This window comes from Ursus maritimus, unplaced genomic scaffold, assembly GCF_017311325.1.
Source record: "Ursus maritimus isolate PB19 unplaced genomic scaffold, ASM1731132v1 scaffold_5, whole genome shotgun sequence".
In the NCBI taxonomy this organism is placed as follows: domain Eukaryota; kingdom Metazoa; phylum Chordata; class Mammalia; order Carnivora; family Ursidae; genus Ursus; species Ursus maritimus.
In genome coordinates this window covers 49,353,688-49,378,072 of record NW_024426663.1, presented here as the reverse complement: position 1 = coordinate 49,378,072, position 24,385 = coordinate 49,353,688, and the positions used below count along the sequence as shown (strand labels likewise).

Below are 24,385 nucleotides of genomic sequence, written 5' to 3'. Positions count from 1 at the left end.
GAACTTTATCCAAATTTTCCTTTGGATGCAAAACAAACTTGCCTACCAACAGTTCTACCTGAAAAAAAAAAATCAACACTGTATCTTATGAGTCTTCCTTAGGACTTACTCCAAACAAGAAAAAAGAAAATCATTAACAAAAAGCAGTTGCCGTTTCTCCTCTGGCTCATCTCCAAAGTGTTCAAAGCGTGTCTTTTCATTCCTGGGTGTTTTTCTGTTTGTTCCATTTTTATTTTTAAACTAATGATAATGATACTTCACTGATGTCACTCTAGCAGAAAGGTTAAGCGGAAATTTTCCTCTAAAACCAGAATGTTCCTTTAATCCACCAGGAATTCTTAAAGCTAGATACTAATATGTCCTGTAATTAAGAAATAATGAGCTTTCCACCATGATTTATTTCCATAGATTTAGATTCGATGCTGAGAAGCTACAGTTTAAATTATTGCAATGCCCAATGGTAAAAACTCCTATAAATCCTCAGAGGTCAGTTTTAAATAAACTTGCATTTCAGCAAAAATAAAGTTAAGTGAAGCTGTCCTTCTCTTTTCCTTCCACCAAAGGAAAGGAACCAGTCAGGCAGGCAGATGCAGACAGACAGTGTAGGGAGGAGGGAGGGAGAGAGGGAAGGGAGAAGAGAGAGAGAAAGAACGAACATTAATATGAAAAAACATTACTTACTGTGAGGTCTTTGGGTAGCGTCTCTGGCTAGGTCTGCTCCTCTGAAGTCCAAAGCAGTTCCATTTCTGTTCCTCAGGGGGCCTGCAGTGAACTGAACAGTAAGAAAAAGAATGAATGACAAGGTCAGAGGCCCTGATTAAGATACTTCTCAGCTGCCCTGAAGGATTAACGATGACTGCTCAGGGCACGGGAAGAAAAGCCACTGTTCACTCACAAGAAACAGAAATTTAGCAGATCCAAGCAGCTCTTAAACGTAACCGTTAACAGCACAGGCTCTGGAAGGAGACTACCGATTAGCGGTGTGAACTTGGGTGGTTCGCTTAATCTCCCCGAGCCTCATTTTCTCCAACTGTAGAATGTGTCTAATGATTCCTCCTGTAATGGACTGTGTATGTCAATGTAAAAAGAACGTGGCACTTAACACATTTCCACTTTTTTCATTATATATTTTATCAGTTGAGTCGGCCTCAACTAATCTTCAAAGAAGCCTCTGGAAAGAGGACAGGGAGGGAGGTCACAGGACCCTTGGCTTAATTTGGGACACCCTGACACAGGGTAGGTCATGTGTGCCTCTGGGACAAACTTGAACTTGGGAGGGAATATTTTACTTGGAATACACAAAACTGCAATGGAGAAATTAAACAATCATAAATACGGCAAATGAGAATATTCATGAAATTCTATGTTATCCTAATTAACGTCAAATATATTTCTCTATCATTCCATAACAAGAAAATCACAGGATATTGAGAAAAATAAAATTAAGATCTTTCTTACTAAACTTTACACCAAACAAAGGTAAAACAGAGTGTCGCTTCTCACAGCCTGCAGAACTTTAGAGTTCGAAGGAAAGTGTTAAAATCACATTCATTGCTTTTTTTTGTTTTACTTTAATATATTTTATCAGCTTCTGAGTATATAATAATGTATAAGGAAGACACGCTTTTTTTGCTTCATGGATCTTACAGTCAAATGGAGAAAGAGAATCATGCATATACAGTCACACAAATAAAAATAACTTTAAAAAAACAGTAATTGCACTTAAGTGACAGTGAGACGTGTTTAAAGGTATTCTGATTTAGACTGAGACGACCTCTCTGGAGAAAGGCAATTCCGTTCCCCTCTTCCTTAGCATGGGCTCTGCCGGAGGCCAGCCTGCAATAACATGCCGGGCGTAGGTGGTTTATTTAGCGGCAGGCTTGAGGGACAGAGCAAGAGAGCCAATACAGGGCTACATTAAGAAATGTGCTGCCATTCCAGGGACAACTGGCCCCTCAGTCCCATGGAGGCAGCTGAGAAATCTTATGCAATGCCTCTATGGACCATGGGAAGAAAAGAGAAAGCATTTGTCTAGGGGCTTCAGTCCCACATTAGTCAAAAGTTGCTCCCTGGAGGTCTAACTTCTCCAAATCCTGGGCTTTACTTGCATGAGTGTCTAGAATTGACTGCCAAACAGGCCTGCCATGCCTGCAGCAGAGAAACCCCTGGGCAAAGCAAGAGTTATGGGGTATGTGCCTCAGACAAGGCTGTGTCACTCACACATGCATGAAGCTGGTCTCTGAAGCAGGGCTGGAATTAGAGGAAAGACCGAGAAGGTCCAATGTGGAGCACAAAAGGATTCTGATACATCTCCTGTCTCTCCACGTGGCATCCCGCTTTCTACTCCAAATTCGTCTTTCAGAAAGTTTTTATCATGGCACTTTTTTTTTTTTTTTACAAATAATAGATATTTATTTATTTATTACATTTTATTATTTTTTATAATAATTTTTTATGCTATGTTAGTCACCATACAGTATATCCTTAGTTTTTGATGTAATGTTCCGTGATTCATTATTTGCGTATAACACCCAGTGCACCATGCAGTATGTGCCCTCCTTAATACCCATCACCGGCCTATCCCAATCCCCCAGCCCCCTCCCCTCTCATGAAAACCTTCTAATAGCTTTCTATTATCTACAAAAAAAAAAAAAAAAAAAAGGCCAAGCTCTTCAATAGAACACTCAGGCCTTCCCCACTATTTTTATACGACTCTTTCACATAAACCAATCTTGTCTTCACTGGCAACTACACTTCCCAAGAACAGAGAACATGAATCTTCCACACATCCCATTCCACAAGTACCTGTGAACTACAACTCTACCTACAGTGATTCTTACGCTATATAAATTAGGGTACATATAATATTTAAGGGACATATCCAACACAACCATCGTTCTTTTCAGCTTGATGAAAAAAATATTTTCAAGGACTGTATTAGACATGCCAATTAGAATCTATAACATCCTCAATTGTTTTTGAGAAAAATTACCCTGTACGTTGCTGGTAGAGCCAACCATATTGTATACCATGCAACCCAAGACTAGACAACTGCCCCAAGGCGGATTGTTCCATTACAAGTACAAACTCAATGAGAGGAAGTTGAGAAGATTTCCGAGGTCTTGATTAGGAGAACCAGGTAACAAGTGTAACATTGAGCATATTACAGGAGAATCAAGTCTGAGGACTTTTCTGAGTTCGTGTTACTCATGGAAACGTAGGCAACGATAATGAAGAGACAAAGGAATATAGGGCTTCAGACTCAAGAGAGAGGACTGAACATATGGAAGCATACAGAAGGGGCTTGGGAAAAATGGAAATGGATAAAACTGATGAAGGAGAAAGATAAGAACAAAGAAGAGAAGTGAAAGATTGACTTATGAGGAACACCAACATTTGAAAGGTAGCTGGAGTCACAGGAGTTCATGAAAAAAAAAATCATGGCTTATATGTCTTGTGAAGTACTGACCTGTATCCAACAGCAGAGAAGTAGTTTGATAAATTATAATAAAATAAGAAATAGCCATTAACAATGATATTTCAATGAAGTGTTCATGATATGGAGAAGTATTCAGGATATAATTGTAAATGAAAGGGTAAAAACCCCATATTTTCTTTTTTTAGAGATTTATTTATTTATTTGAGAGAGAGAGAGCCCCCACAGGAGTGGGACAGGCAATGGAGAGTGAGAGAGAATCCCGAGCAGACTCCTCACTGAGCGATGACCCTGACGCAGGACTTAATCTCACAACTCTGAGATTAGGGCCCTGAGATCAGGCCCTGAGCCAAAACCAAGAGTCTGAAGCTTAACCAACTGTGCCACTCAGGCACCCCTTAAATGCCTATATTTTTCTTCCCCTCCCAACTCTTGTATGTGTGTGGGGAAAAAGGAAGGACAGAGACAGGCCCTTGGTAAAATAAAGAGACGACGATATTTACCTTGTTCTCTTTGCTTAGATATATTTTTCAAGTTCTGTACAATAGCATGTTTTCTCTTATAATTTAAAAAGTTAACTTAAAAATTGTAATTATAAAAATGCATACTATATTTGAATAGATTGAGAAACCAACTACATTAATAGGAAAAAAGAATCTGAGAGTCAGGAATATCACTGCTCTAAGTTTATCTTTGGCTGTTCTTTGTGAAATCAGAGAGGTTTATCTGCTCCTGGATATTCTCTCTTCACTTTAAACTCTAGGGAGCCAATACCAGTGGAGCAATCATCAGATACCAACAACAATCTAAGAAGGAGATGTCTCAGGGACTACAATGAAAATTTCCAGGGCCAACCCATCATTTTAGGTCATTGTGTGTTTCAGGTATGTAAGCTCAATAAATATTATGCTGATGTTTTTTCAGATTCAGGAGCCCGTTTTTTTCCCCTATTGCTGTCAGCATATTTCCTGCATATAAAGAAGCAATACCACAATTCATATGAAATATGTTTCACTTTTAAATAAGTTACAAAACCATAAATTAACAATTTGCTCAAGAATATAGAAATTTAGAATTTTCCTGTTTTGGCTTTTGCACCAAGTCCAAAAGTGATGAAGGTGATTAAAACTAACATAATAAAAAATTATTATTAAAAAAAGTAAAAAATAAAAAAATAAAAATAAATAAAACTAATATGTCCCCTTTCCAACTCACAGGTTCCTGCTAAGCAATAAGCACTCTGCTGTCATCTCTCTCAAGCTTCTTCAAATTCTAAACCTTTTCAGCCTTCCATTACTATTAGCTGATAACGTTCTTTTAATTCAGTAGTATCTGGGGCTGTCTGAGCCTTATACTTAATTTTGAGTACTTTGAATACATAAATGCTCTTCTATAAGTCCCTTCCAAAATTCTCAGAGGATTGGACAATGGAATATGACATTCCCAAAGTCTATTTCCTGTTTTAACAGTGAAGGTCAAAATCCTCATTTTCTTTCCTTCCTAGAGCTTTGTCCACTTCAGATAGAGGAATTATATTTTTTCTTTTCCACATAAATCTAGGAACATTGCCACTGTTGCCAGGAAAAATAAATTACAGTTTTAAGCTGCAAATCTGCAGGTTTAAAGGTTCACCTTCCTTCAACATTATTTTAAAGGAAAAATACTATATTTCAGCCAGCCGAGAAGACAGGTTCTTGGGTCTATTTCCCACTATTAAGTTCAGTTCTCTGTTTTGGAATGCCTAAAGGAATCTTATGATTCTTTCCAGAAAAGAAGTATAATTTAAAATCCTTGGACATTGGCCTCAATGAATAGCGAGGTGACTAAAGCATGGGAATGCCATTCTTTCTCAATACCATTTCCATGTATTTTTATACTGTGTGTGTGTCTCTCTCTCTCTTTCTTCTTCAATGCATGACCAATTACATTGTGCATACAACCTTGCTGTAAATATTTAATTGGAAATACAGAACCTGAATTTTCTTTATATATCTAGAATTTTTCAGTTGTGTTGCTTTTATAAAATGCAGCTTGGAAAAGCAATACTGTATCAGATTTTGGGTTCTTTCCAAAGAAACCAACACTACGTTGGATTACAGTAATCAAAACTGAAATACATTCTCAAGTATGCGCAAACCTCATCAATATGAATTATGGGGGCAAGAATCAGGTTTACAATGTGCAATTTTTTGCTTAAATATATCTTCCTTGAAGAATATTTTTTAGCCTAAAGTACCTTAAACATATGTGTAGGGAGCTTATTCTGCATCAATGGTTATGAGGATTAAGGATGTCTGACTTTATTCAAAATGCAGATGTCTGAACCAAGTCATCGGCTTCAGAGAGAATCTGAATTAGTCTTATAAAGAAGCTGCTTGACTGACCTATTTGCAATCAAATCATTGATAAGAGAACTAGGAAGTTGAAAATGAGATGAAAAGGGTCTTGAAGTTATAGACTATGGGGTTGTAGGGTTGGTCTGAGGGGTCAGAGAGACTTAGAAAGATGGTGTAGATAAGAAGTGTCCAAAGGCAGTAGTTAGTAAGTAGAATAGAGTGGTTTAGATTTCTGAAATGGAATACAAATACTGTGCAGCCATACAATAAATAGGAAATGATAGGGACATATTTTCCCTCCAACATTGTTAAATTTGAAACAGGGAGATAAACAGATATGTGGAGCATGCTCCCAATAAAGCCAAATCAAAACAAAACAAAAAAGCTACCCGGGATTACTTATGGGAGATAAGCTTATGGAATACTACAGGATTTGTTCACCACTGTATCTGAAATAAGCACTTACTAAATTATTTTCATCTTCCATCCAGCTTCTCCCAGTTTCTACAATAAATGAATAGTACCTTTGTACTTAAAAAAAAAAAAAGTTATTTAAAAACATACTTGTTTCTGGGGCGCCTGGGTGGCACAGTGGTTAAGCATCTGCCTTCGGCTCAGGGCGTGATCCCAGCATTATGGGATCGAGCCCCACATCAGGCTCCTCCCCTATGAGCCTGCTTCTTCCCCTCCCTCTCCCCCTGCTTGTGTTCCCTCTCTCGCTGTCTCTCTCTGTCAAATAAATAAATAAAATCTTTTAAAAAATAAATTAAAAAAATAAAAACATACTTGTTTCTGAAATGAGATGATTGTGGTTAAAGATAAAGAGTGGATGGCTCAGTGATCTATAACTCTAGGTAATTCTTCCCCCAGTGAGACGTACATCTAGATGAAGAGGGTATTACAAGGGAGAAATCAAGGAGATTTTCTTAATCCACCCAACAGCTTCTGATCTTGACTGTACAGACAAGTCTCCATTAGCACAGCATCAGAGAGCAGTGGAAGGCATATTCCAGGCTGGGATCATATGGATATCAGTGTTGCTAAGCATAGGGTTTTATCTTCCTAATTGTCACCTTAAACCAGCAAGTCAATTACTTCTCATGTATAGAACACATAATAGCATCATAGTTTACTGGCCAAGGAAACTTCTCAAGTGAGAAAAGTTCCAGCCTTTAGCTGGATATTCCACTGGACCCTGCCTTTCTAAAGCTGTAGCCCCTGGGTAAGGAACTCCCAAGGGCCTGGGTCTCTGCCTATGTAATGTTATGTAATCTGCTTTTCCCACATCTCCAGATCCTAGTTTTTTCTCATGGACGTTATACCTTGTTTAATGGCCAAAATTTTGACCACCAGCCTCTCCCTTCAGCTCCCTATTGGAAAGTCAGCAGATTAACAACCTTAATTCCATCAGCAAACTCAGTTCCCTTTTGCCTCGTAATCTTACATATGTACAAATTCTGCAGATTAGGACACAGATATCTTTGGGGGATCTTATTCTGCCTACCACACATGTCAGTTCATACAGTCATAACTCTCAGCAAGTTCCAAGCAGAACAAATAGGAAGCAAAGCATACCTAAGAACAAAAATTATACCTAGGCATCAAACTACTGCAATACAAAGATATTTTTTTTTAAGTCCTAGAAGCAGCCAAGAGTGGTGGTGAGGGAGGGGAGATACGTTATGTGTATGGTAACAACCAAGAAAAATGTCAGCATTTTTTTTTAAAGATTTTATTTATTTATTTATTTGAGAGAGAGAGAGAGGAAGAGAGAGAGAGCAATGAGCAGGATGAGAGGTGAGGGGCAGAAGGAGAAGCAGGCTCTCCACTGAGTGGAAAGCCAGATGCGGGGCTCACTCCTGGGACTCCAGGATCATGAACTGAGCTGAAGGCAGACACTTAACTGACTGAGCCACCCAGGTGCTCCTGTCAGCATAATTTTAACCGGAAGAGTGTTAGAGGCTAGAAGACACTGGAAAAGCTGTGAAAGAAAAACAGTCAAACTAGAATTCTATATCCAGTGAAAATACCATCCAAAAATAAAGGTCAAATAAAAATTCTTTCAGAGAAGACAATTAAATCATCTTTATGAATTTGCACCACAAAAAATTTTTTTTAATTTCTTAGGCTGAAAAAAAATAATGGCAGATACAAATTTGATGGTGCAGGAAGGAATAGAAAACACCACAAAGAGTAAATAGGTCATTAAATATAAAGAGTGCTTAAAAAATTATTCTTAATATATGATTTTTAAACATGCCTAAAAAACTATTGATTCTTTAAGTTAAAAGTAATGTAATGGTGTAATGTGTGGTTTAAAGAAAATGGAAAGGTAAAATATATGACAAAAAGATATGAAAGGCATCAGGATAGTAAATGGAGCATACATTTGTAACATTCTTATACTGGCAAGAAAACTATTTTGTGAAAGTAGATATTGATAAATTAAAGATACATGTTATGATCTTTAGACTTACTGCTAAAAATAATTAATGGAAGAAAGTATAGTTTAAAAAGTCATTAGAGGACATACAATGTACACTAAAAATACTTCAACACAAAAAATGAGGGATATAGGAAGAAACAGGAATAAAAAGTCGGAACTTAGAGAACTCACAGGGATGACATACTTAGATACATAAATAAATCAATAATGTTATAAATGGAGTAAAGAATCAAATTAAAAGGCAGCAGCTGTCAGGATAAAAACATAAGATACCAAATTATACTTCAAGAATGAATAAAAATGCAAAACATTTGAAAATAAAAAAGGTGACTGCTATACCATACAGAAAGTAAGAATAAGAAAAGTGGTATGGGGCACCCGGGTGGCTCAGTCATTAAGCGTCTGTCTTCAGCTCAGGGCGTGATCCCGGAGTTCTGGGATCAAGCCCCACGTGGGGCTCCTCCGCTGGGAGCCTGCTTCTCCCTCTCCCACTCCCTCTGCCTGTGTTCCCTCTCTCCCTGGCTGTCTCTCTGTCAAATAAATAAATAAAATCTTTTTTAAAAAGTGGTATAACTAAAGTATTAGAAGTGTACTTCAAAATGAGTATTATCAGAGACAAAGAAAGACATTTCATAATGGTAAGGAAATCAATTAGAAGACAAAAAAAAACTTAAATGCATATACAATTTGTACAAAAGCTCCCAAATGTATAAAGTAGAAATAGAGAAAACCAAGGAAAGAGAGAGAAACAAAATCACAAAGTTGGAGACTTTAACTCACCTCTCACAGGAACATAAATAGAGGGGAAAAAAGACTTGAATAACACTATAAACCAACTGATATAATTGACGTTTAAAAAGTACTACATTTAATGATAGTAGAATGCAAGTATACAAGGAACATGCCTGAAGATAGATCCTTTTTTGGCATTAAAAAAATCTAAGTAAATTTCAAAGAATTGAAATTATGCAGACTAGAATTAGAATTAGAACTTAGAAATCAATAACAAAAAGGTATTTTAAAAATTTCCAAACATTTGGAAATGAAACAATCAACTGTAAATTACCATGCATCAAAGAAGAAATCACAGGTAAACCAGAAAATATTTTCAGCTGAATGAAACAAAAACACAACATATCAAAATTTGTATGTTACAGGTACAGTAGCTCCTACAGAAAAATGTATAGCTTTAAATGAATGTATTAAAAAAGAAGAAATTTGTAAAATTGGTGATCCATGTGTCCTCAAGAATCTCAAAAAAAGAATGGGTGAAATAGGTAATGGGGGATTAAGGAGTGCACTTGTTACCAACACCAGATGATGTATGCAATCGTTGAATCACTATACTGTACACCTGAAAGTAATGTAACACTGCATGTTAACTATATTGGAATTAAATTTTTTTATAAGTTCCTAACCATTGTAAAAAAAAAAAATCTCAAAAAACATTAATTATTAAAACCAAAATAGAAAAAAGTAGTAAAATAAAAACAGAAATCAATGAACTAGAAAACAAATTAGAGAATATAAAAAAGTCAAAGATTTGTTCTTTATAAAGAGCAATAAAATTGATAAATTCTTATTAGAACACAGCAAGAAAGGGAAATATTAATAATCGATATCAGAAATTAAAGAGGGGCAACAATATAAAACAAAATATTAAAAAATAACAATAGGATATCACAAAAATTTTATGGTAAATGTTTCATAACTTAGATGAAATGAATAAATCCCTTAAAAAAGAAAACTTACTCAAACTGAATGCATTAGTTTTCTATGGCTGCCATTAACAAAATACCACAGTCTAGATGGCTTAATCAACAGAAATTTATTTCCTCACAATATGAAGGCTGAAATCCAAGATCAAGGTGTTAGGATACCCGTCTCCTCAGCTTGTAGATGGTGACTTTCTTGCTATATCCATACATAGTCTTTTCTTCGTGCATATATATCCTTAATATCTCTTCCTCTCTTTTAGGACACCAGTGCTACTGGATTAAAGAATCACCCATATGACCTCATTTAACCTTAAGTACCTCTTTAAAGACCCTCTCCCCAAATACAGTCACACTGAGGGTAAGAACCTCAACATATGAATTCTGGGGAGACACAATTTAGTCAATAACATTGACTAAACAAGAAATAGAAAATTTGAATTGCTTTATAATGATTAAAGAATTTGTATTTTCAATTTTAAAATGTTCTGTTTCTTAATAGGCATGTGTGTTACATAGAATTGTCCAATTAATATCTTTGCATGTCTCTACATGTAAATTATATCTAAAACCATGTCTGTGAGTCCCCACTTTTAATTGTCCCTAAGGTCAAATCTACACCTACCTTTATTAAGGTTTGGTTCCCAAAGCCAACACAGTTCTTTTTTATGTTTAAATTAGTCCCAGTTGGATTTCTGCCCTTCCCAAATGAAGAGGTGTATATTCAAAGCCGGAGAACCATTACTTTTTTCTTCTATGGTGTTGCCCTCCCTCCTGATTTGGAGAAATGCATATGATTTGATCTTCCTCCTGTGTGCCCTTTCTTGAATCTTAGTACCTCCTTCCAACAAGCCAAAGCCAGAAATGTGGCCATCTCTCTCTTCCCCAATATCCAATCCATCCTCAAGACTTATGACACTACTTCCTAAGTATCACACTAGGCCTTCAAGTTTGATCAATTTTGAGAATATATGAAGTATTTTTATTAGTTAATTTGAGAGACTCTTAATATTTAAGTAGCAGGATTTATTCCATATCCAGTAAATTCCCTTTAAGTGTCTCTGGGTGCTCTTTCCCCTGTGGATCCCCCATCCACTTGGTGTGGAAATCCTGAAATGTAGGAGTCTACGGTGGGGGCATTTCCTATTTCCAGAAGCATCAACTGACCTTCCTTGCAATTGTACTGTGCTCATTTATTATTTTGACTTATTCACAAGACACAATCTTCGCCTCTGGGCACAGAAACATAAACGGCAATAATTAAACGTAATTATACTGAGAATATTAACATTTCAATCCTTAACCAGAAGATAAGATGAAAGGTAAAATACTTGATCAGGCAAGGAAGCCAGCCTCCAAAATTTGTATAACCTGCACAGAAGATAAATTCAGCAAATACTACTATATGATAAAGACTGTACCAATCCTACAAAAATTAAGCAGGATTGTTTTTGGTCTTGGGGCAGTCTTATAATGGACACACACACAAAAATAAACTACTTTACATGGCATGATGTATACACAAATAATAGTTGTTTGTTCAAGACAGAGCATTGCAGAGATCAATTGGGTAGTGGTAAACAGCGTGAGTTCTGGAAACAGGTTACTTCAGTTTAAATTCCCATTCTACTCCTATGAAATGGCGGAAACTTGGACATGTTACTTAAGTTTGGGACCTTAGCTTCCCATCTGTCAACAGGGTTGTTGACCTTAGAGAATTATGTTTTATACATGTTATATATTTTATACATGCATAAGGCATGTTTAAACTAGTAACTGAAACCCTGCAAGTGCGACATAATTTTCTAGATAGGTAGGTAGGTAATACATAATTTTTCTAAGGAAAGGTTAAATTTTTATAAAAAATATAAATGTATTTTAATTTTCTATAAAATTCTCCCTTACTCTGTGGGATAAGGATCTGTGAAGACCTCACAAAAGGAAAGCATCTCAAGAGGGTTCTGAAGTATGAAATAAGAGTCAGCCAGGTGGAGAGGAGGGGGGAGGACAGATAAGGGCTGAGGGAGCCGGCACCTTCTGGAGAGTTGTGAGAATGCCAGTGTTTCCTGCACACAAAGCACCTGGGGCAAAAAGAGAAGAGCAATAGCTGATGCTAGAGAGGCAGATCAAAATCGGCTCATCGGATCATGGAGGAAATCGTGTCCCGTGCTGAAAGATGTGAGCATTCTCCTACACTATCCTAAAGGGCAAGGGGAATCCCTGCAGCATTTTAAAGTTTGGGCCCGGGGGCGCCTGGGTGGCACAGCGGTTGAGCCTTCGGCTCAGGGCATGATCCCGGCGTTACAAGATAGGGCCCCACATCAGGCTCCTCCGCTATGAGCCTGCTTCTTCCTCTCCCACTCCCCCTGCTGTGTTCCCTCTCTTGCTGGCTGTCTCTCTCTCTGTCAAATAAATAAAGTTTGGGCCCATAATTGTATTTTAGAAAAACCATTCTGATGGGGAATGGACTGAGGAAACATTCGCAAAGATAGTCCTGAATTATTTTTTCTTGAGTTATACTGTGAGAAGTAGCCAATATTTCTAAGAAAGAGCTTTCTTTGTCTTTCAGCTGTTCCTTCCTGGATGAAAAGGAAACAAATGCTTTTCTGTCTCCCTCTCTTCTAGTCTGAAGCCCTCCCAATCCGCCAGTCCTCCCGCCTTCTACCAGCTACCCCAAATACTGAACAAATCTGACCCAACCTGGGGATGGTGGTACTGGGGGTGTGGAACCGAAGCACCTCAGGATGGAAAGGAAGAGTGAAAGGCCCAGACGGGAAGACTGGGTGTAAGAAATAAGCCCCTCGAAGGGGAAAAAAAAAAGACAGAAATGTTTTGCAGCATCTTCTGGATACATGTGTGTGATTGATAGTCTGAAAGGAATGGCCCCCTATTTTTGCCCTTCCAAATATTAGGGACAGAGCTAATGGGTTATTGATTTTGAACATAAATATTTAATGTCATTGCGACCATTGCTCTGAAGAAAACTACCATGCATTTTTTGGGACCTATTATAGAACCTATTGTGTCCTGGGGTATTCAGGGAAGGCTTCCTCCAAAAAGTGGCAGTGAAACAAGTTCTCAAAATAGAAGTTATCAGGAAAAGAACACAGGGGGAAATGGTCACAGGTAGAAGCAACAACATGTATAAAAGCATTGAGGTTGGAATGGTCTTGATGTTCAAGGGGTCCGTGAAGGCTGAAATGACTAGAACATGGTTAGCAAGAGGGACAGTGGCACACAAGAGGATAGAGAGGTAAGTGTTGGCAGGGCGTGACGTCACAGCCTTCTGATAAATGTGTAATAGATCATGGGATGCAAGCATCTGGGTATTTCTCAAGATTATTAAATTCAAGTGAATCACTTCCTATTTTTGATCATCTTCCATGGAAAATCTTAGTATAGTAGATGGAGTACAATTGTTGTTTTGTTTCTGGGACTATCCCAGGCTATAGGATAGTAAAAGAATGGGGTAAGACCCCATCCTCTCTATAGCTCTGTTTCTAAGCTAAAATTTTATTCGCATTGCTAAAGAATCTCTTTATACTAGGTAGGGAGATTAACAAGCAGTGCAGCAGAAATATGAGAGTCATTACTGCTGATTAAATGATAATTTTCTAGAGCGACATTATGCATCAGAAAAGAAAATAATGAGCTCACTTGAATTTATGGCCCCCATGGCAGCTGGGAGAAGTTCTCTCATCTGCTCATGAACAGCTTCCATGCCAAGTATATATAGATGTTTGAGATAGGCACAGACTTAGAGGTTAAAAAGTGGGCACCTTGGCAAGCAAGCTTACATCACTGCAGTCAGCCTGCTGGAAGTAATAAATAACACTAGTAAAGACAATAAAAAGCATTTGCATATATTTCTAGTCTATCAATTACTTTGAGTCAAGATGAGGAGAAAAAGAAGACAGAGCCACGTGGATAGAATGTAGTAAAAAAGAAGTCTTAGCTTGACATATAGAAAGCAATGGAAATCAGAGTTCAAGAAAAACCAGTTTGACAGAGACAGAGTCAGTCATTACCCAATGTATTATTTCGCTACACCTGCCATAACAAACACAACCAACTGGGTGGCTTACACAACAGAAGTTTATGCTTCTTACTTTATGTGTATCAATTCACCCCCTTCTAAAGACTTGGCTTAAAGCCCCCTTTTCCTCCCAGATGCCCTTCCTCCAACACTCCCTCCTTTCACAGTTTTCTTTGCAGCATGTGACACAGGTATGATTGATCACTAAATTACTTATTTACCTAAAACCCCATCATGGAAACCTGTCTTTCCCACTTACAGGACTTACTTAACCTCTCGAAGGCATATGTTTCCTCAGCTGGGCACTGGGGCTCATCGTGGTACGCAGCTCATACATGGAGTTAAATGAGCAGATATACATCCAGTACTTTTCACAGTTCCTGGCACATAGTGGCATTTAGTATGTCAACTTGTCTTGTGAGGAGGAACAAAAAGTGATAAAATCTACGTAACACATGAAGAAGTCCCCTGAAAGTGGGATAAAGGTACAAAGCAGAATGCTTTCTTAATGAGTGATTCAACACACATTTATTGATGAGCTCCTCTTTCAGTCTCAAATAACATTTTGGTTTATGATACAGGTTTCCTTTAAAAGGCCTTTAAAGAAATTGGTGGAAGCACACTGTTGACAAATGAACATTGGTAAAAAGTGCTGGCGTGGTCTTGGAGATTAAACATCTCTCACCCATACCATTCCATTAAAATGTTTCATCAAAGCTGCCTCTCTCTCAGCAATTTAAAATTTCCCTTCTTAGCTTAGTCTGTCATCTTTGTGCATGTGTCACACGGTCAAAGTGCACATTTTTGATATGAGAAAGACTATGATGGAAAGCAATTGTCTCTGAATAAAAGAAGGGGTCCAGAGGAGAATCATTCAAACATCGATGCTCTCTAAAATCACCAGAGCTGACAAGTTTCACTATGTAAAATGCTATCCCTGATGTTAATAGCATAATTTTCCTACCCTGTCAGATAATGGTAAGTTATCAAATTCCTGACTCCTAAAAGATGTCAGCTTAATTTCTTACTCTTGTTTACTAAGAATTACATGACTTATCTAGCTGGTTCCTTAATGCTTGTAAATCTGTCATGAGACTCTTTCCACTATAGGACATGTTCATGTTTGCCAGTATGGTATATTTCATATCTGAAAGATGTGATGAGATAACTTTCAGAAAAAAAGTTATTACAAAGTTGGCATGTTGTGGACACTCAATAAATATTTGTTGAACTAATGAATCAGAAATAGCTCTTAGAGCAAGCAACTCTGTGGGTTAATGGTTATTTCTCCATTCTACAAATGCAGGAGCTGTGGTTGATTAAGGTTAAGTCACTCCTTTGAGGCTGTGTAGTGCTAAACAATAGGGGAAATGAAGCCCAGGTCTTCCTGACGCAGAAGCCACCCCATGCCTAGGCAACTCATCTGCATGGAATGATGAGCAAGGTGGGAGCAGTCCTGGATGACTCCAGGCTCGGGGCACCTTCTCTGTGCTGCCCATGCCAGGTACTTGCCAGAGGGCACGGTATGTATCTCTTTCCTGCCTGTAACCCTCACCAGACTACATGGATCACTTCTGACCAAGCACTAGTGTAGTGCCCGGCACTTACTCAGTGTTCAGTTAATTGTGTTGAGTGGTAAGAAGCAATAAAGCTTCATTATCATTAAAAGAAAAACAGTAGGGGCACCTGGGTGGCTCAGTCTGCTAAGCGGCTGCCTTCAGCTGGGGTTATGATCTCAGGGTCCTGGGATCAAGCCCCGCATCGGGCTCTCAGCTCAGTCAGCAGCAAGTCTGCTTCTCCTTCTCTCTCTGTGATCTCTCTTGCTTTCTCTCTCTCAGATAAATAAATAAAATCTTTAAAAAAAAAAAGAAAGAAAAATAGTAAAATTACATATATTATGCGGAGCCAAAGAGTAATCTTGACTTTACATATCTTTTAAAATGTGAGTATCTGCCTTATAGATCTAATGTACATTAAATATGTTTTGTGTCACAGAATATGAACCTTTTATTTGATATCATTTGTCCTCCAAAACTGTAGAGTGCTGTTCACCATATACAAAACTAAGTGCTCCCACTCATTTAATTCTTCAGTAATATCATCCCATTCTTCACTTTGGGGTGTCCCTGGGTTTCTCCCAGAATTTCGTCCCTGTCCTTGTCCCTCTTTTCTTCTCAGTCTTCCGACTTCCTGAGAGGACTCACAGCCATGCCCATGGCTTCAGCTGCGGATACAATGGACATTTTTATGGATGCCCAGATTCCCTGTGCTGCTGAACGAGTTATTCCTCCAGCGTCAGGCAGTACTGGCAGCTAATAAGCCTGAGGTCTCAGCCCTCTCCAGGAAATTTCTCTCAGCTGAAGAAAGCTATTTTACCCAAGGTCAAGCCTTCGCATGGGCAGCTGGCACCGACTGTCGAGTGATGAGGGAGTGTAAAGGCCCACTCCCCTCGCTGTGTCATCCCAGCTACAGAGCTCCCCCTGGAGTAAGTGGAAGCCTGTTTTGAGTCTACACTGCATACATGTTCTCCCACTACCCCACCCTGTAGCCTTCTCTTCTCACACAGGTGTTGATCTCAGGACATTCCTAATAAAATTCCGGCATATGAATTTCCATCTGAGAGTCTGCTTCTAGAGAACCCAACCTATAAGAACTAGTGACTTCCAAGGCTTGATTTCTAGTTTGAGTCTCCTTTGAGAAGCCCTAGAATCATGCCTTTTTCTGCCTATTGAACATCTTCTATCTATATTCCCTTAATCACCTCAAACTTTACCTTCCCAAACTGAACTCACCTCATTTTCTACATCCTGAGATTCCAATCCTCCCTTAGATATTCCTGCTCAAGGAACTTCACCACCAACACCTAAGCCTCCCAAGCCACAGACTTGGTATATTAGTGATCCATTGCTGTGTAGCAGCATTGCCAACAAGTTAGCAGCTTAAAAGAGCGTGCACCTATTATCTTACAGTTTCTGTGTCTCAGGACTAGAAGCACAGCTGGGTCCTCTGCTAAACTACAGACAAGGTGTTGGCCAGCGTTGAAGTCCCACCAGAGTGGAAGGATTCACTTCCAAGCTCATGTTGTCATTAGGAGAATTCAGTTCTTTGCAGGCTGTAGGAATGAGGACCTCAGTTTCCTAGTGGCTGTGGACAACGGGCTCAACTGACCTCAAGTGACCTCAGTTCCTCACCACATGCCACAGGCAGCTCATAATAAGGCACTTTGCTTCTGAAAAGCCAGCAGGAGCAAGAGAGCTCTACCAAGACAAGTATTAGAATCCTATATAAATAATCACAGAAGTGACATCCCATCACACTCGTCATATTCAGATGGCTGGAAGAAAGTCACAGGTGCTGCCCTCGATGATGAGGAGGGGCCCACAGAAAGGTGTTATATCAGAAGGTGGAATCATAGGGCCACCTTAGGATATGCCCATGACATGGGTTATATTCTGTTTATTTTAGCCCGACATACAGGCACTCTTTCTTTATCAATAGGAAAAAAAAAAAGTGCCTTCTGTAATGCTTTTAGGCTCTTGGCTTTCTGGAATATTAGACCTAATGTTCAGAAGGCAAGTAAGAAACCTAGAAATCTCCTGGAGTTAAGAAAATTCATCTAAGAGTAATTTTTCTGAGGAGAGGGAGAAAGCGTGCGCAGAGATGGCCCTACGCTCACGTATCCAGAGCAATACAACATGGTAGAAAGTGCATGGCAACAATCATCCAGGATATTTACCCAGTCACATGTATTACCCACAACATAAAAAAGCAGTTTTCGGTTTCTGCAGCTCTTTCCATTTCTGTCAGGCCATGCATTTTTTTGGTCCCAAAGCCTTCCAGAACAGGACACCTATAAATCCACACCCCCATTCTCATTTCAGTATCTGCCAGCCATCATTCTCAGGTTTCTTTTGCCAAGTTGGCTTGAAAAGATATCACCATCATACTCCCTGATCTAGCAAAGTCACATTCAGAATGACAGATATGGTAAAATTCTGAATAACAAGACTTTGGGGCAGAAAAAGATGGCTTCCTCTCCTTGAAGACTATGTATTACCTGGAAAGTTCCTTCAGTTCCATAGGCTTCAACTTCCTCAGCAATAAAATGGAGACAATATTAGCACCTTTGCAGTTATAAATAGGATTATTTCCTTAATTTCTCTGTTACTTTATTGGTAGTATATAGAAATGTAACAGATTTCTGTATATTCATTTCTATCCTGCAACTTTACTGAATTCATTTATCAGTTCTAGCAGTTTTTTGGTGGAGTCTTTAGGGATTTCTATATATAGCATCATGTCATCTGCAAATAAAGTTTTATTTCTTCCTTGTCATTTTGGATGTTTTTTATTTTTCTTGTCTGATTACTGTAGCTAAGATTTCCAGTACTCTGTTGAATAAACCTGGTGAGGGTAGACATCCTTATCTTGTTCCTGATCTCAAAGGAAAAGTTTACAGTTTTTCACCATTACGGATGATATGAGCTGTAGGTTTGTCATACATGGCCTTTATTATGTTGGGGTATGTTCTCTCTAAACCTACTTTGTTGAGAGATTTTATCATGAACGGATGCTATACTTTGTTAAATGCTTTTTCTGCATTTATTAAAATCTTGACATTTGCAACAACATGAATGGATCTAGAGGATATAATGCTAGGTGAAAGTCAGAGAAAGACAAATGCCATATGATTTCACTCATATGTGGAAAAAAAGAGACAAAAAACAGACTCTTAACTATAGAGAACAAACTGGTGGGTCCCAAAGAAGAGGGGTGGGGAGAGGATGGATGAAATAGGGAAAGGGGATTAAGAGTACACTTATCATCATGAGCACTGAGCAATGTACAGGATTGTTGAATCATAATACTGTACACCTGAAACTAATGTAACACTATGTTAGTTATACCTGAATAAAAAACAATAATAGCCCTTATGCAGTAGCGTTGAATGAGGACTAAGTAAACAAACCATTTAGCATAATGCTAAAATTCCACAAATGTTAGTGCCCAACAATATTATTACCAAGAATAGGATTGGTTGCCAGACCAATAAAAACTCAAGAAACATCAAGCTTGCCATTTTTTAAGTTTTTCCAATGAAAGTTGGCTTCAAAACTATCATTACTATCACCACTCTTTTATCAAAGAAAAAAGATTTCAACCCAAAGAAGTAAAAGGACATGATCTTCAATTAGGGACAGTCCTCTTAAGTGGAATATATTTAGCTTTGGGTAAAAAACAACAATAAACAAACAAAAAAGAAACCTTTCTCTCTAGCACTGATTTTTCTTACGTGGCCACGACATCTTCATCATGGATTTCCACTGATGATTTCACTAGTGCTAGGGTTTAGCAACTGCTGGATTAGAGGCCCAAGCTCCCATTAGACCAAAGTAATAGAGCTGGGGTTACTGCCCCTTTGTATCTCAATCACTGAATAAATGATTGGCTTATCCTGCATCAATGCATGTTTTTCATTAAGATACCTCAAATCAAACTGTGCCTCAAACTTTCAAGCTATTTTGACTGATTCACTGTGAATTGAACCAGTGAAACTTCTCAGCAATTGGTCATTGTATTTTTGTGTAAATGGGATTTGTGGGGGCTATTACAACTTGATGAGTTTGTTTGAATCATGCTGGTCCCATCTTCACTGAGTAGGGAAACTTGAGGGGGAGAGGGGTGGGGGCCTTTACAAAAACCTCGCACATTTTAAATACAGAAACGTTATGCAGTCTTTCTGGTAAATTACACTTGATTGGGATGGAAGATAAATGTCACAACTGAGAGCAATTTGTAAAAATGCAATTGGAAATAATTTCTTTGCTCGTGTTGTTAAAAAGAAATATACTCCCGATCATAGATTTAAACAGGGTGGTGATGTATGGCATGTATTAACTGAACAATCCTGCAGCTCTGTGTGACAGTTTATTTACATATATATGCATGCATGTGTTTGTGTATTGGCAGTCAAGAAATGTTTGTATTTTAATCTACTATTTCTGCCTGGATGGAAAAAGGAAGAACAGAATTGTGTTTTCTAGACTTGGCTTGCACATAGATTCTTAATAAAAAAAATGCATTGATGCAGGATAAGCCAATCATTTGTTTAGCACGATTCATTATTTTCTTATGTATTTTTGCTGCTATGCTGGAATATGCTGTATAATTTTAGTTGCAAATGACAGCAACCCAACTAAAACTGGATTTGGGGGTAGGAGATGAATTAACTAACAAAATGGGAAAATATATGGTGTATTGTCCTTTAGAAACAGTAGGCCACATGCTCTAATGACGAAATCAAAATTCTCTCTCTCACCATTCTGCCTTCTTATTTGCTGGCTCTACTCTCACATTCTCTCCAAGAACTGGCAAAATTGGTGACCAACAAATGACGTTTCTATCTTAATAGCCTAACAACTTGAGCTGAAAAAGCATGCCTTTTTCTTAGTAATTGAATGATTACTGGGCTCCAGCTAGGTCCAAATGTCCAATCCAGATTCAATCACTAGTCACAGAAAGGTGGTGGTCTCATTCATTAAAAGTCTGTCAACTGTTCACCTCCTGGACCTGGAAGTGAAGTCGGTCTCCACTACCAACACTTACATGGCCTGTAAATTGGGGAGGGAAGTCTCTTAGAGAAAGGGAAAGGTTCTGCTGAGGTAGAGCAGGCAGTCTGAAATAGATGTCCCCAACCCTTCAGATATTATTATGTTTGTTTCTGTCCAGAGCCAATTTAAATTCTGGTTTAGGAGCACATGGTAGGATTTTTACCCTTTTAGTAACTGACCCTGTAGCATGCTATCTGCCTGGGTAATACTGGCAGATTATCTTCCTCTATCTACCATGAAATAAGACAGTAATGATAACACCTTCAAAGGAAATGATTGTGGGGACGCATGAATGTTTCACAATGTTCTCACGTACAATGAGCAGAGATCACATGCCCGCCTTCGTGATTACAGTCTTGTTTATGTGTTCCTTTATCGACAAGCTAGTAACCTAATAATTAGAGCTTATTAACTGCAAGGAAAAAAAGGCAGCATCAACATAGCAGAATGAGCATCTGCCTTCGAACTACGCAGATGTGGGTTAAAATTCTATGTTGGGTCCTCAGTAAATTAGAGCTATAAATTTTTTAAGTTAATTGAGTGTGTCGTGCCAGACAAGTTGCTTAGCCTCTCCAAACCTAAGTTTTCTCATCTCTAAAAGAGGGATAAAGATATGTACCTTGCAGTTGTGTAATGAGGATGAGACAGAGCAGAAATTAGGTGTAAGTGTCATAGAGGAATGAAATAAATAATAGCTGTTCCTTAGGAATAAAAACAGCCTTTAATATTGATATAAAAAGCTACTGAGGAAATAATTGATAGTTTGGAACACTAACTCTGGAAAAGAGAAGAACTTGTTTAAAAAAAATATCAGGGAATTGAAACCAACACACACAAGAAAGACTCATTCTGACCTCTCTATTGCAAATGAAACACAATTTTTAGAAAAATTTTTAGAAAAGACACATTATAAGGAAAGACATTTATGTACACAGAGAGTTTAAAAGACACTAGTATGTATTTTACTCTCATAAAATAAGGGTAGAAACCCCTCATTTTTGGCATCATGACAGAGACAGCATAGATGGAGTACAGGGGTGAAACATATATTTACATGGCCCTATAGAGTTTACAGTTCATATGCACGGTCTTTCACAGGAAGGTGGGCAGCTGAAGATAGATGTCATTGACTTCCAACCTTTGGTCTTCCGGAACACATCATTTTTATAATGGGCTTTCACTAATTCCATGCCTGATCCATTAGTTACCCTGGATTAAAAACCAGAGAACCTGTATTTGACTCCCAAGTCTGCCCTTTAACAACTGTGAGACAGTGGCAAGGGGGAGGACCTCTGTAAGCCCCTGTTACCTTATCTGCGAACAATTAGAGTATAGCAGAGAGATAGTACACCGCTTACATTAACTTTGTAGTTAGTCTGCCTGAATTAGGATCTTAGGTAGCCTTGAAATTTGGGCAAATTACTCCACCTTTCAGTTTTCTCATCTGTACCGTGGGGATAATTAAAGCATCTACTTGTTGGTGATGGGTATTAAGGAGGGCACGTATTGCATGGTGCGCTGGGTGTTACACGCAAGTAATGAATCATGGAACTTTACATCAAAAACTAGGGCTGTACTGTATGGTGACTAACATAATATAATAAAAAATATTATTAAAAAAATAAAGCACCTACTTGTGAAGATCAATGGATTGAACCATGTAATGTGTCCAATACATTGTCTGGTAGGTGGTAAGAAGTATACACAGTTAGCTATTACCGTTGTTGATCATAATACTCATTTTTATGGCTGCCATGAAGTTATTATAATAGAATTTCCTTTTATTATGTTAGCCCTCTACTAGCATATAGTAAATGCTCAATAAATAGCCCTACAGCTTGCTTACTATGATTATCGTTATTGTACCTAATCTTTTGAATGGTAGAATGACTACATAGCTACTACACTGAGAGCTTCTTCATAGATAAAACATACCCTTCTTAACTATGCACCTCCTATGCTTATAACCAGGCATGAAATATAATCATCTTTTAGTAAATTGCATAGAATCTTCTCTCTCAGTTTCACTATTTAACCAAAGATTCCAAAGCCAAATTCTTCTGGGATGAATTGACTTTTCAGAGTGTTATTCTTAAGTGTCATTTGCATACATTGAGTTTATATATTGGAAATTTTCCCTCTGACATTTTGCTTCAATTTTCCTCACTTTCCATTAGTTCTCCATTAAAAGTTTGTCACTTGAGGGTGAGTGGTTAAGAATGGGTTTGCAAGTCTCTGCATTATTTACCAAACCACAGACAGAAGACAGTTTCAAAAGCCCTGGTTTTCATTTCCCCTGCCTCCTCACAGGGCCACAGCTATGCATCCCATTTAGTACAAGTTCATTGCAGCCACCTCTAGAATCAGCCTTAAGGGGCTGCTAAACTTTAATTGGAATGAGGAAGTCAAGACCTCTGCAGCTTTTTAAAGGACAAAGCAATGCACCTTGGTGGTTTGGGGGCTTCTCCAAACTCAGGCCGCCATATAAGAGTCTCGTTCCAAAGCATAAATGTCTTGGAACAATTCTCCAGAAATACAAGCAATCTGAGTGACAAATGCAAAATTACACAATTGGGGGGAAAGATTGTCAAGCCAAAACACAGAAAGTAATGATTCATTTTAGAAAATAAAATACTCAAAGAAACATCAGGGAACTTGTTTTCGGCTGCAGTTAGCTTAATGAAATGGTTCTCTAAGTGGATGTTTATTGGAAATCTGTGTTTAGAAGGCTGGAAATAAATTCCATTTTTAAGTTATGCTTTTTCCCCCCTCTCCCTCTGCATTTGCTGGCCCATTTTATTCAAAGCTGAACACCGGATATAAATAAGAATTCTTGAACTGCTTTTAAACTGCTGGCATCTGTTAGATTAGAAGGAAGTCTGATTTAGCAAAACTTAGAACAGTACAGAACAATTGCCAAAACGAGAGAATCTTTTATTTATGTTGTACAACAATGTTATGTAACCAGGCAAGTTGTTCATCTTCATTCTTTATGATGAGTATATGGGACAATATATCTCTTAATGTTTGGCCAGCTGAGAGCCCATTAGCTGGTGCTGCATTATTTAGATGTTAAATTGATTTGAGAGGAAATTAATTATGTATGTTCAGCTAAAAAACCATCATTGCATTCAGTAAGCTCTTATTATAAAGACCTCCCTCTGTTTTTTTGTGTTTTTTTTACTTTACTTTTTTTCTATTATCAGGGGAGAAGTGGTGGTTGTTTCCATGCCCATCCTAATTTCCAGAGCCTCCAGAAACCAAGTAGTTAAAAGTAAGAATGTCATAGCCAAAAAGATCTTGGCCTGATTTGTAGCTCACCATTTTTAAGGTGTTTGAATTCGGAAAGTTATTAATCTAAGCATAACGCTCAACTATAAAATGGGGATAATAGTATCTTCTTCACATATGCATTCTGTGGATTAAGGCACATAAACTGCTTAGCACATTGTCTGATACAAAGCATGTACTCAATAAATGCTAACACTAAAAAAAAATTATCACTACATCCTCATGAATACAAAGTTAACTTCTGTAACATGAGCGCAAAGTAATTTTGCTTTGTTTTGCTTTTACAAATCTATCTGGTTTCAGTAGGGAAAGTGTTAGCGAACTGATTTTAGATATTTAGGGATGTGGTCTGTGCGCTGATAAATAAATAACCAAACACAACAACAGAAGACTGGGAAAGACTGTTTACCATAACCGTTCTGACATTAAAGTGTACCAATCATGGCTGGAAAACAAATGCTGAATAATATGGGTAAGGAATCAAGATAATGGAAAATGCAAGAATGATTTTTTT

The 24,385-nt window shown here is 38.0% G+C and overlaps 1 long non-coding RNA gene across 1 annotated transcript in view; it reads right to left on the bottom strand.

Moving 5' to 3' along the window:
- The window catches only part of LOC103663702, a 312,394-nt gene that overhangs the window by 64,256 nt on the left and 223,753 nt on the right, over positions 1–24,385 (bottom strand). Inside the window, exon 3 of the long non-coding RNA XR_005832501.1 lies at positions 682–772. This is a non-coding gene — a long non-coding RNA (uncharacterized LOC103663702). The remainder of the gene's footprint in view (positions 1–681; positions 773–24,385) is intronic.